The sequence below is a fragment of the Paramisgurnus dabryanus genome, chromosome 4 (genome assembly GCF_030506205.2).
Source record: "Paramisgurnus dabryanus chromosome 4, PD_genome_1.1, whole genome shotgun sequence".
Taxonomy (NCBI): domain Eukaryota; kingdom Metazoa; phylum Chordata; class Actinopteri; order Cypriniformes; family Cobitidae; genus Paramisgurnus; species Paramisgurnus dabryanus.
In genome coordinates, this window is record NC_133340.1 from 39,028,380 (window position 1) to 39,040,760 (window position 12,381).

The following is a 12,381-nucleotide window of genomic DNA, read 5'->3' on the forward strand; positions in this document are numbered from 1 at the left end:
AGCAGCATTACACACTAACTAAAGTTTGAAAAATGGGATCAGGAAGAATGTGACCTTTAAATTAACCATGGCCGATATTTAACAAAGTTTGACAAACATAGGGCCCTATTTTAAAGATCTAAGCGCATTGTCTAAAGTGCACAGCGCACGGCCTAAATGGGCGTGTCCGATGGCACTTTTGCTAATTTAACGACGGGAAAAATGGTTTGTGTGCCGAGCGCACAGTTGAAAAGGGTTGTTCATATTTTCCTAATGAGTAATGGGTGTGTTTTGGGCGTAATGTGCAATAAACCAATGAGAGTCTTAATGTCTAATCCCTATTTAGTTGACGAACTTTGTAAACTGAAAAACTAAGCGGATGAAGAATGTTTTTAATGTTTAAAAAATGTATTGTTTTCATTTTTATTGAAATAATTTTTTTTTTATTAAAACCTTTAAAAGCTGCTTTCTTTCAGTCAAAGAAGTACAAATAGCAGGCTTTAAATTGCTGTAAATGTATTGATATCCTACATAATCATTGTAATCTCATAAAATAATTTTGCAAATATGCAAGAAAAGGTTTGTACTCTAAAAATACAAACAAGAGATAAAGAATTTACAAACGTGCTTAGAGCCGAAGCGTTTCAGCACCAGGACAGCGCCATGAGTTTTTTTTTTAAAGCATTACTTAAAATGTTTCTCATCTCACCATATCCACAGGTACAGAATCATCATATACAATAAATCCGTAGGGTAGCTTTTAAAAATCATTTAAAAACAGATGCATTTGTTTAAAGCAAAGCATTTATTTACTTACCAGGCTACAGGTTAAGCCTATCTCTTTACGCCTTCTAACGTCTCATTATCGGTCCCCATTTATGTCCAAGAGACTCAATAATAATCTTTTACATTTTAATCCTTTGATTTTTCATATTTTAAAGCATTTTTGTGCTGCTGCGCATTCATGTATGTGATAAGCAAACCCGCATTGTCGTCCTGTTTATAGGCACATATTATTAACATGCTCTTTATATAACAAAAAACATATTGCGCCATTGACTTTAGACTTTAGACCAGGTTTTTGTTGGTCAATGGAGTAGTCTATTGTAGTTGCCTCAAAATAGCAACGCGCCAATAAAGCACCTGAACACACCTTGTTTTCAGACCAGAATTCTCATGGGCGCTAAATTGGGCGCAAATGCATTTGCTATTTAAACAACGTGGCGCTAAACGTAAAAATGATCATTACGCCGGGTTGAAACTAGCAAAAGACACTTGCATTGCGCTGCATTGCACTGCATTGCGCCGGGTGTATGATAGAGCCCATTGTGTTGCGATTGTTTCGGTGTATAATATAATTCAAATGTTTTTTTATGACTGCCAAGACTTGAAATGTTTCCCAGAGCTTAAAAGGACACAGACTATTTTTAAACTAAACAGAATTCTTTTAAACAGTATGTGAGCCGGAACTTAACCTCTCAACATGGCTTGTTTGTCATTTCAAGACTGTGCTAAGGAAATATACAGTAGATTGTCATTGAAGCCAAACAGAAAGATGGAACTTGTTATGTCTATTTAAGAAGAAGAGTCAAACACATAGTTACACAGCACTCTGATAACATGCTTCTGAATGTCAGTGGTTTCAGCTGTGGTTATGGTTGCTGGAAGGGGTTTGTGTGTCTGTCTGTAGTTGTTTTACTTTTTTATCGTTTTTAACATAAACCGTGTAATTTTTCTTAAAGATTTTTACTTGCTACATTAAATTACAGTAACAGGAAGCTAAATTGTCTGTCTATACAATATATGTATGTTGATTCACTTGAAGTGGATTTTGCCCTTTTTTAGTTTTGTGTGTGTATGTTTTGTCAGCACGGTTTCTCTGGCGTCTAATATGATAAGCTTGGGTATGAATTCTTGGAGTTTATCAGGGATAACAGCTGTGCCACTGGAGATATTCAAGGCTTGTATAATGACCACTTGACCGCAGTTCTGTGATAATTCATTTTGCTGTCTCACAACACTTTTTACTATGTAATGTTTACAAACACAAGCATCACTATCACCATGTAAATACTTAAGGTTACATGAAGTAAAAAAGATGTCATGTGCTTCCAAAAGTATCAAAAACTTTAATGAATAAATTCTTAGGATTAATTTGATAATAACCTGTCGGTTGATCAATCATCCTTAGACTTTCATTAATGGTGCATTGTCTAACTTTTAGAAGGATCTCTTGACAGAAATTATGTTTTAATTACCTTATAATGAGCTGTTTTATCTACATACACTGCGGGTCCCCTTACACCGAAGTCGCCATTTTGTGCCGCCATGTTTTTACAGTAGCCTGAAACTAACAAAAAGGGTGTTTTGTCAATATGTTGTCTTAGACAATGACGTGTTTGTCCTTTGGCAGCTATTGTAGCTAAACTATGCATTTCAAAAGGTAGGGGTGAGCTGTGGGCGAATTTAAACAATTTTAAACTCCATGTATGTTTTGATCTTCGTTCTGAATCTGATCTCTAACAAAATCTTTTACAAAAATGCAATTATTTCAGCTTTTTGCTCAAAGTTTGGTATTTTTAAAAAAACACCTACACATATTTAAGAGGCTATAAAAAGAAAACAAATGAAGATAGGATGAAACTTTTTTCCACAATTTTTGTTTGTTTGTTTGAAAGCAGAGGGTCTGTTCTTTCATTTGATATATTTGTTTGTTTATATATTTAGATTTTCCTGGAAGGCATTTTGTGAAACTTTTGTGAAATCACAAAAAATGCTGGCTGGCAACTTTCTAAAAAAAGACTTCCGGGAATGTGTGAAGGTCATGCCACAGAATCTCAATAGGATTGAGGTCAGGATGTTGACTAGGCCACTCCAAAGTCATAATTTTGTTTTTCTACAGCCATTCAGAGGTGGACTTGCTGGTGTGTTTTGGATCATTGTCCTGCTGCAGAACCCAAGTCTGCTTCAGCTTGAGGTCACGAGCAGATGGCCAGACATTGTCCTTCAGGATTTATTGGTAGACATCAGAATTCATAGTTCCATTTTTCACAGCAAGTCTTCCATGACCTGATGTATCAAAACAGCCCCAGACCATCACACTACCACCACCATATTTTACTGTTGATATGATGTTCTTTTTCTGAAATGTGGTGTTACTTTTACGCCAGACGTAAGGGGGCACACACCTTCTAAAAAATTCAACTTTGTCTCATCAGTCCAAAGAGTATTTTCCCAAAAGTCTTGGGGATTATCAAGATGTTTTCTGGCAAAACTGAGACGAGCCTTTATGTTCTTTTTGCTCAGCAGCGGTTTTCATCTTGGAACTCTGCCATGAAGGCCATTTTTGCCCAGTCTGTTTCTTATGGTTGAATCATGAACACTGACCATAACTGAGGCAAGTGAGGCCTGCAGTTCTTTGGATGTTGTTGTGGGGTCTTTTGTGACCTCTTAGATGAGTCGTCACTGCGCTCTTGGGGTAATTTTGGCCACTTCTGGAAAGTTTCAAATGGCTTTATAACCTTTTCCAGACTGATAAACCTCAATTCCTTTATTTCTCATTTGTTTCTGAATTTCTTTGGTTCTCGTCATGATGGCTAGCTTTTGAGGATCTTTTGGTCAACTTTTTCAGGCAAGTGATTTCTTGATTGTGAACAGGTGTGGCAGTAATGAGGCCTGGGTGTGGTTACAAAAATGTAACTTGCTTGTGTGATAAACCACAGTTAAATGCAGTGTCCATGATCTCTGAAAGGCAATAGACCTTTCTCACAGTAACCGGAAATACGTAATCTTCGTGTAAGCGGAGTTCCTGTCAAGCGTCAACACACTAGAAAAACATAAACCCGGGCAAGTTTAAAATGGATCAAAAAGTCCACACAACTTCGTTAACGGATTTGCCAAATATTACATTTGCTGATGTGACACGTCTAATGGAGGAAAACTTTTTCCATGAAGAATTTGTCCATAAATTTCTAGGTAAGTAGAGAGCGAGTCTAACTGTTACCGAACTGTTAACTAAAACGACACATTATAAGTCTCGCCGGATAGCCTGAATCTATTTCTGTCTAACTTCACCATCAACAGGGAATGATGGAACAGATACGGCTTTTTACATTGCCTTGACTGCGGAGGAAGTAGATTTCCGCGACGATTGCGAATTTCCGGTCATAAATACGGAAGTTGTGAGAAAGGTCTATGTTGACATTTGAAATCACCTAAACAAACACGCCCCTACTGTACCTCAATAGAATCTGGACCTTCTTTTGATATATCTTCCCCACACATACGCATCCCAGGCCAGAGTTGTATAGTACTTAAGTATTTTTACTTTCTACATAAAAGTAAATTTTCAATTCTGATATTTTATTAGTGTTTTTCTTTGGAAAACATACATTCCAAAACATATTATCATAATTTTTACTCCACTACATTTCATAATTTCAAGTTTTTGGTTTATATTTAATATTTAAGTACATTAAAAATCTAGTTATATTTTGTACTTTTACTTAAGTAAAAATTATTTTCATACTTTTACTCAAGAACGTAAAAGTACACAATTTTTTGTAATTAGGCATTAAATCAATTAATATGCAATATATAATGAATACACAGTATGATTCTGTGCTTTAGAATGTAGTGAACATTTTTAAGTAAAGAAAAGTAAATTTTTTCCCAAGACAAACACTTTTATGAAGCACAGATGCTTGGAAGATGTAACTAAAATACTTAAGAATTATACACCTCTGGCCCAGGCAACGATGTCATTTACTAGACACACACCTTACTGCTGATTTGCTACAAGTGTGTTTTGGTAGTCGGCCTGACTCCCTTTTCTAAAACGTTATTCAAAAATTGTGCACTCCGCCTTTAAGCTATGTTTTAACGGGGGGCAAGCACTTTTTCACACAGGACCGTGTTTTGGATTTAGTTTTCCCTTAATAATAAAAACCTTCATTTAAAAACTGCATGTTGTGTTCACTTGCATTATCTTTGACTAATATTTAAATTAGTTTGATGATCTGAAACATTAAAGTTTGACAAATACGCAATAACATAAGAAATCCGGAGGGGTCCAACGCTTTTTAACAACACTGCAAATTGTCTCATTAGCACGCATTAGCAGCATGTTGTCCAAGCTCTACCAATCACCAGCCTCCACCCCCAGCTACACCTGTCTAGATCTGTTTACAGGATATTGTGATATGATAACTTGCATGCTCAACGTAGCATGTGTTTTAGCAATAGAAAGTCTTCATGCATGCTTTACTACAGCAGCAGCGTAACTAGAACTAGTTCTGCAAGGGCCAAATATTATGCCCATTAAAGGTCACCTATAATGCAATTTTTTTTTGACATACATAGCATTTGTATGGCAGTGTGAGTATGTAGAGTTGTGCCGATAGACGATATACTATGTTCTTTGTTCACTAATCTGTCAAAAATATATCTTTTCCCAAATAAACTGTACTAAACTGTATTTTTGGATCATTAGCTTTTCCTTGGTAACTTCAAATTCATTAAAAATTAATTGAACTAAACAATTTAATAAATAATTAACACACACACGCACGCACGCACACACACACGCACACACACTATACTGAATATATATGATTATGCTTGTATTGCAAACTCTGAGTTTAACAAACATGCATTTAGATGGATTATTACTTCCCAGTTTAAGTGATGCTCAACTTTTGTGGAACTTCATCTTTTGTTGAGAAACAGACCCCCTTTCCTTCAATATGAGATCTTCAACTGCTTATATAGGTCCCCTATTTCTCCAGAAGTCTTCTACAAGAGGAGGTAATCTGCCCACCCAAATACACACTCACACACATTCTTAGTCATCAGTGAACTTCTGTGACTCATTTTTGGCAGAGAAACCCCTCAGCAGCCTCAGACCTCGAGCAGTCTTCGTGTTGTCCGATGCTCTTGTAAATGTGTGTCGCAAGGAATCCCTCTGTGTCACCTTTGTTGTGTCCTCTGGCACGGAGGGTTCGGATAAGAGGGGGAAAATACATTCCATCCCTACCTTGGAAAAGTCACAAGCTCACTTACATACGCACACACACAGACAGTTCTGGTTGGTTACTGCGGCATGGTTTGGCTGCGACTGAGAGGGGAGGGGTCTCTCTCTCTTTTTCTCTCTCTCTCTATGTGTGTATTCAGGCTGGAATAGCTCTCTTGCAGTGCTTTTGCTGGCAGGATTGCATGAAACAGGACGTTTTGTCCAGCACGGACATACCTGCGTGTGTTTAATGTGGAATACGTGTGTTTGGTTGAGATGAAAGATTCTCATGGTTCAGTGGTTTAATTCGAAACAGCTGAAATTCAGGTAGGTTCATTGTCATTTTTAATCATTAATCGCATAGTTGGTTGACAAAAACTTTTTCTCTGCTTTGCACTACATGTGTTGTCTTAAGATATGTGCATCAACTAAACCTATCCTGCAGCAAATATCAATAGCAATCACAGTACAGTTACCTAAAATCAGAATGATATTCATGGACTCAGAATTGTTTGTGCGATTTGTGATGCCTCACTTACGTCAATCTATATTTGTTTGGCACTAATTACAATAGTTATGTAATGTAATAATGATTTGTTTTTACATGTGATGCTGGTATTGATAGGTTTGTTCCTAGAATCCATATCACAGCAGTATTACCATGTTAATCTTTAACATAAAAGTTGTGCAATACTGCACAATTTATTTGTTAGGGCACGTCCTATATTGGTGGCTGTCTAGGGGTCTTTCACGTTATTAGGGTGAGCTATTGATCGAGTTTACACACGTCATCTTGGCACAATGTTGTACAGTCAGGCAAGCGCCAAAGTCAAAACACACTGGACATTGTCACTGCTGTAGAGGGACGTGACTGTACGTGTGTGTCATGCAATTTGCTATAGTGAGTATGAACTTGCCAGGCTGTATCTACCTGACTTTACGTTCCTATTAACCAAATGTTTTGCATTTAATTTTGGCACTTTAAATAAAGCGCTATTCTGATTATGTTTTATAAAAATAGAGTGATCTTGTAGATATTTCAGTGCCAGAGAGACTACAAATGACAAAGCACACATCTCATCACTATGGCAACTGTTTGGTTGGAATGATGAGAAATCCGGAGAACTTTATGTGAGAGGATTTAGAGCAACACTTTGCAAGTCTGTTGCATTAAAGAAAGATTTTTAGGTTTAATACAGGTTAAACTTAAATTTTGTTATCATATTTGTGTAAGCTATTCAACATTACAACACCATTGCATTGTCATGGCCGTGAAGTTGTAATATAGTCTGAGCTCTGTGGATCTGCCATTTATTTAAGTAGAATAAACATGATTAAACATGACAAAACCACATGTATTTACTTTAGATTTAATCATTTGGCAGACACTTGGTATTCGTATCGACTTACAAATGCGAGACAGCATTTAACATTTTGCCTAAGGAGCTTAACAATGAGTGTATAGTCTACAAAGCTTTAGTTACAATTAAGGAACGATGAAAAACATAGAATAAAAAGAGTATAGTACCATATATAATGTATATAAAGCTTTTACAGTGCATTGTCGAGACAAGAAAATTTATAAAACCCCTGTGATGATTTATGCATTGTGCAACACAACCATACTGTTATCAGTATTCCTGTCCAAGGTTATCAAAATGTCATGTTCAAAGTCCTTAACTCACACTTTGTACTGCTCTCATATAAAGCAGCTGTCATTTCGCACAAAAATTGAGAGAAAGAGAACAAAACCTTGGTTTTGAGCTTAAGGGTATTTGATGAATTAGAAGATAATTAAAAGACGAGTAAACGTTAGATGAAGAAAAAAATTATCGTCAGCTATGATAAAGTCCATTTCTTAAAATTATGAATTCACTATTAAGATCTGTTGTTCTCATTCATGCATTTCCATAAATGACTTGCATGAGAGTGAGAGTGCATTTAGAAAGAGTGGAGGAAAACTGAGACGCTGTTGCGTAATCGCACGCAGCATTGTGGAAAAAATGACATTTGTATGGAGGTGTAACTGCCCACCTTAATAATTTACGAGCTATTTATTCAAGTCATCTAATATATGTGGGCTGTATGCACATGCAAAAACAGATGTTAGAAGGTGATGTAATGCATATAGTCATAATGTTCAAATATATGTACTGGCTGAAGAAATTGTCCCAAGCTCTCAATGGGGCCATACCCTTTAAAAGTGTCCCAATATGTTCCATTTAGTACATAAAGTATAGTCCATTTACAGTGAGCCTGCCGCAATTTTCGGCATCAGAAGAATGCGCGAGTACGGTATGCGCACCGTCGGATTTTTGAAACCCCACGTATATTGTTCGCTTAGGTGCACCTACAGGAGAATGCAGTGCAATGCATTTTGTCGCAATGCGCATGAATCGAATGTCTGTGTACAAGTTCGAGTCAAATAAACTATACTTTGCAAGCTTGTGCATTTGACCATGCGCGTACGTTTGCCTACGTTTGCGTACATGTAAAAACTAATCAAATGATAGCTCTTGATAAGCTCTTTCTGCTGTCAAAAGGACGCAAGTGAATTCTTAGATTGAAATTAGTACATTAAGCCAGATTAAACTAGGGATACATAACGATTAATTGCGATTAATCTATAGCAGAATAAAAGTTTTTGTTTACATCATATATGTGTGATAACTGTGTATAATAATTATGTTTATGGGTCAGTTAAATGTTTGAATCTGATTGGCTGATGATCATTCTGAGGTGTGCAATTATTTTCTGGGAAACGAACAACGAACGTAGTTCCAGGCAGCTCTCTTGACCGCATTACAGTTCCATGTCACTTCGCATAGTTAACTGCAATAACGGACTAACAAAAACATGATGACAGACGATTTTCCGAGGCAATAACAGCACTGTTTAGAGACGCACAGAGGTAGCCTCGTTCACACAATCTCTCTCTCTCTCTCTCTCTCTCGCTTGCCCTCTCGCTCGCTTTTTTATATTTATATATTTTTAACAAATAAGCAAATACTTTTATTCTGCTATAGATTAATCGCGATTAATCGTTATGCATCCCTAGATCAAACCATGGTAATTTTTTTGTTTGTTTTGGTCCTCCTGTAAAGTTTGTGAAATGTCATTCTGACTCTCATCCCTCAATATATTTATATAGTATACAATTTGTCTCTCTTTTTAATCACCAAATTTAAACAATGGTACATGGGGATCAATAGTTCTGCTGGTAAGAGGTTTGTTAAACCATACATATAATGTATTAAGCTGGTTTCAGAACATACCAGCATTTTAACTCATGCTGAAATATTTTCGTTCTAGGTCAGTGTTGCGATACTTTGCTAATGGGATAATTCACCTAATTACTGAAAACTGTGTTACAGAACGACCAAATTAACCTAGGGAATTGCGCAGGTGCTAAATTTGAAATGATAAAGAAATCAGATATCCTTTAAGGTTTTTATCGGATTACTTCTTTGAAAAGCAAATCTATTGATAACATTGGCAATACAAGAATGTTATTCTTCATACAGAAGCTTTAATCCTGGGCTTTCTTACACCAGCACAGCTCAGTATTATGTAAGTTCATCTCACCGCCGTGCAGCTCATATCTTCAGTTGTTTCCAGCCGAGACACTTGTGCCTTTAGGCACAGAGGAGCGCCCTTTAAATCCACTTTGTTTAGTTCTTGAACATTGCATTTATTCTCTGTCTCGTTCTGTCAGGGTTGGACGCATTAGGAAGGAAACCCTCCCTCCCTTTCCACTGCACCTTTTATCCAAAGGGCCAGAGGGCAGTCCTCATTGATATCAGTTATTGCTGGTACTCATGAAATTAAATAATGTACTTGTTAGCAAACAACTTGCATAATCATGCAGCACATTTTGAGTAAAAAAACATGCATATGTGCCTTTTTATATAATTAGTAAATAAGCATTCTTTGCATAAAATTGTGAAGATTAATAGTGTACCTGTAGCGCAAAGGTTGTGGTTTCAATTTTCAGAGAGCACAAATACCTTGAATGCACTGTAAGTTGCTTTGTTAAGAGCCGTCTAGCTTTCCTAACGTGATGCCCGCTTAGAGAATATTTCAGTTGACAGGCATGCAGCACAGTGTAGCAGTGTTTGTGTCTATCAGCAACCAGGACGTTGTGTATGTGTGCACATACAGTATATGTGTAGATGATTATGTGAATCTGGTCAAATCTTGGTAGTTGATTTTAAAGCAGTGTTACGTTTTGTAACTTCCTCTTTGTTAACCCAATCAACTCTAACACTTTTTAATTGGCAATGTATGGCCCAGCTGACAGGCTTGTGACAGACTCAGATCATCCCAGAATTGTTACCGATATCAGTCCGAGTAGATTATAGTAACCTTAGACGGCCCGTGCTACACAGACTCAGAGGGCAAAGCTGCACAGAGGTCATGTACTCAATTTTTAGTATCCCAATGCTTTCTGAGCAGTAAAAAGCAATCTGTTACATAATACCGAACTTACGGTATTATTTACAGCTGTGTTTATTATCCTTAAAGCCACCTATAGCATGCTAAAGTATACAGGCATTTGAAAAAAATGACTAAATGTATATTTGTATAGCATTTCTCACTGTTTGTTGCAAGCAACTTTACAAAAGAAAACACATAACATACAATTTAGAAAAAAAGTAGATCAATTTACAGTCCAGCCCTGGCGTCATCTGAAGTCCTTGGAAAGGCCGGTCTCATCTTTCCATATGTGTTGGGTCATGGATCCAGACTGGAACTGCATGGTGTAATCGCTTGTTACCTTTGGATGAGCATCCCAAAAAAGCAAATAGAGAAAATTAGCGTAGCTGCATGCTATTCATAGCTTTTTAGGTGGAGAATAGTTATTTATAGCGTAATGCAAAGTTACAGGATACAATTATGTGTAGAGATTAGGGCTGGGGTTTTTGCAAGGGCCTTGCTGTACGATACATATCACGATACGATACGATACAATGCATTGCATTGTTGCGATACATTGCAATACTTTTCTTTTTTATCAAAAATGTAAAAAAACAGAGCTGAATTAAAAAAAAAAAAAAAACTTTTTTAAAAACTAAAATTTTCTGCCATTTTCTCACTCCTGCTAACTACTGAGACATTGGCCGAATGGCCGTATATGACAGACAACTGGACAGTGACAACTACAGCAGAGGCGAAGGAGGTCGTTTGATGCACACAGAGGGATTTGATGGGTTTTTAAAAATATTGATAGTAGAGATTAAAAAATATCGATACACTATTGGAGAAAAATGAATCAAAATTAGCTGTATCCATATTTTTGCACAGCCCTAGTAGAGATTTGTCTTTAGTCTAGATTTAAACTGGAAGAGTCTTAATGCCCATATAATGTCATCCAAAAGCACATAAAAATAAAAAAGCCCCCCCCCCCAAAATCGATCTATCACTGTAGTCTTATCTTTTTATTGTTTAGTAAAAATATCAAACATCAATTAATTTACCAAATGTGTATGTATTAGAGATTCTGATTGATTGTGTATATTGTACAGTGAATTTAGGACGATGAACAGAAGAGGTTCATTCAGCCAGCTTGCCTTCAAAGTGATTCATCGACATGTGAATGAAACAATGCGATTCTTTCACATTTCTTACATTTTTACTGTATAACCAGCAGGGCCATTGTTGGGAAAAGGGAGAATATTGTTCTGGCTGTATGGAAATAAGGGTCCAACTTACTGTAGAGCTCTACTCATTGAATCCATTAAAAAATCGCCCACCCAAAACATTGTGTTCTAGGCTAAGCAATTTAACGACAGCCGTAATAAACCACTTGCTTATGGTTGAGACCACTACCTGGAGAAAGAGCTTTACTGATAATGTTAGGAGGTTTACAATGTTTTTGCTGTGTCACCAACTCTTCAAAATTCCACCCACTTATCAACCCCACTCGGGATGATATCAACCTCGCCTTTGTATTAAAGATGACTTAAAGACGTTGGCGTATTCAGTCAATCGTTCTTGTGAGCAGAACAATCAGACTCTTGGTCAGAAGCGTTTTGTGTTAAAACACAAGGCCAGTGTTGTGGCCGAAACCGTCACCTTGTGTGAGAGAGAATGGCCTGAATATCAAAATAAAGGCCTTTTCTTAGCTCTGTCTGACCTACCTCTGACCTCTGTATCACCCACATTTGAAATGTGATTTTGATATAAAGCAGATTTAATTGTGCAGATGCATTTTAAGATCTCAGAATAAAAAGCTCTCAGAATGAAAATTTGTCTAAATAGGGAAACACCTTTCACGAATCACCTTAAAGAGCAACTATGGTCCATTCATGATTTCCTTTGGTATGTAAGTGTGTATTAGTACATGTTAACAATATGCAAAAGGTACATACCATATGATAAACGATGATACG

General features: G+C 36.8%; 1 protein-coding gene across 2 annotated transcripts in view; it reads left to right on the plus strand.

Moving 5' to 3' along the window:
- Positions 1-6,152: 6,152 nt before the first annotated feature.
- The window catches only part of mtus1b (microtubule associated tumor suppressor 1b), a 51,236-nt gene continuing 45,007 nt past the window's right edge, over positions 6,153-12,381 (plus strand). For both annotated transcript variants that reach the window (XM_065254518.2, XM_065254517.2), the window contains exon 1: positions 6,153-6,316. The gene's annotated coding sequence lies outside the window, so the exon portion shown is untranslated. The remainder of the gene's footprint in view (positions 6,317-12,381) is intronic.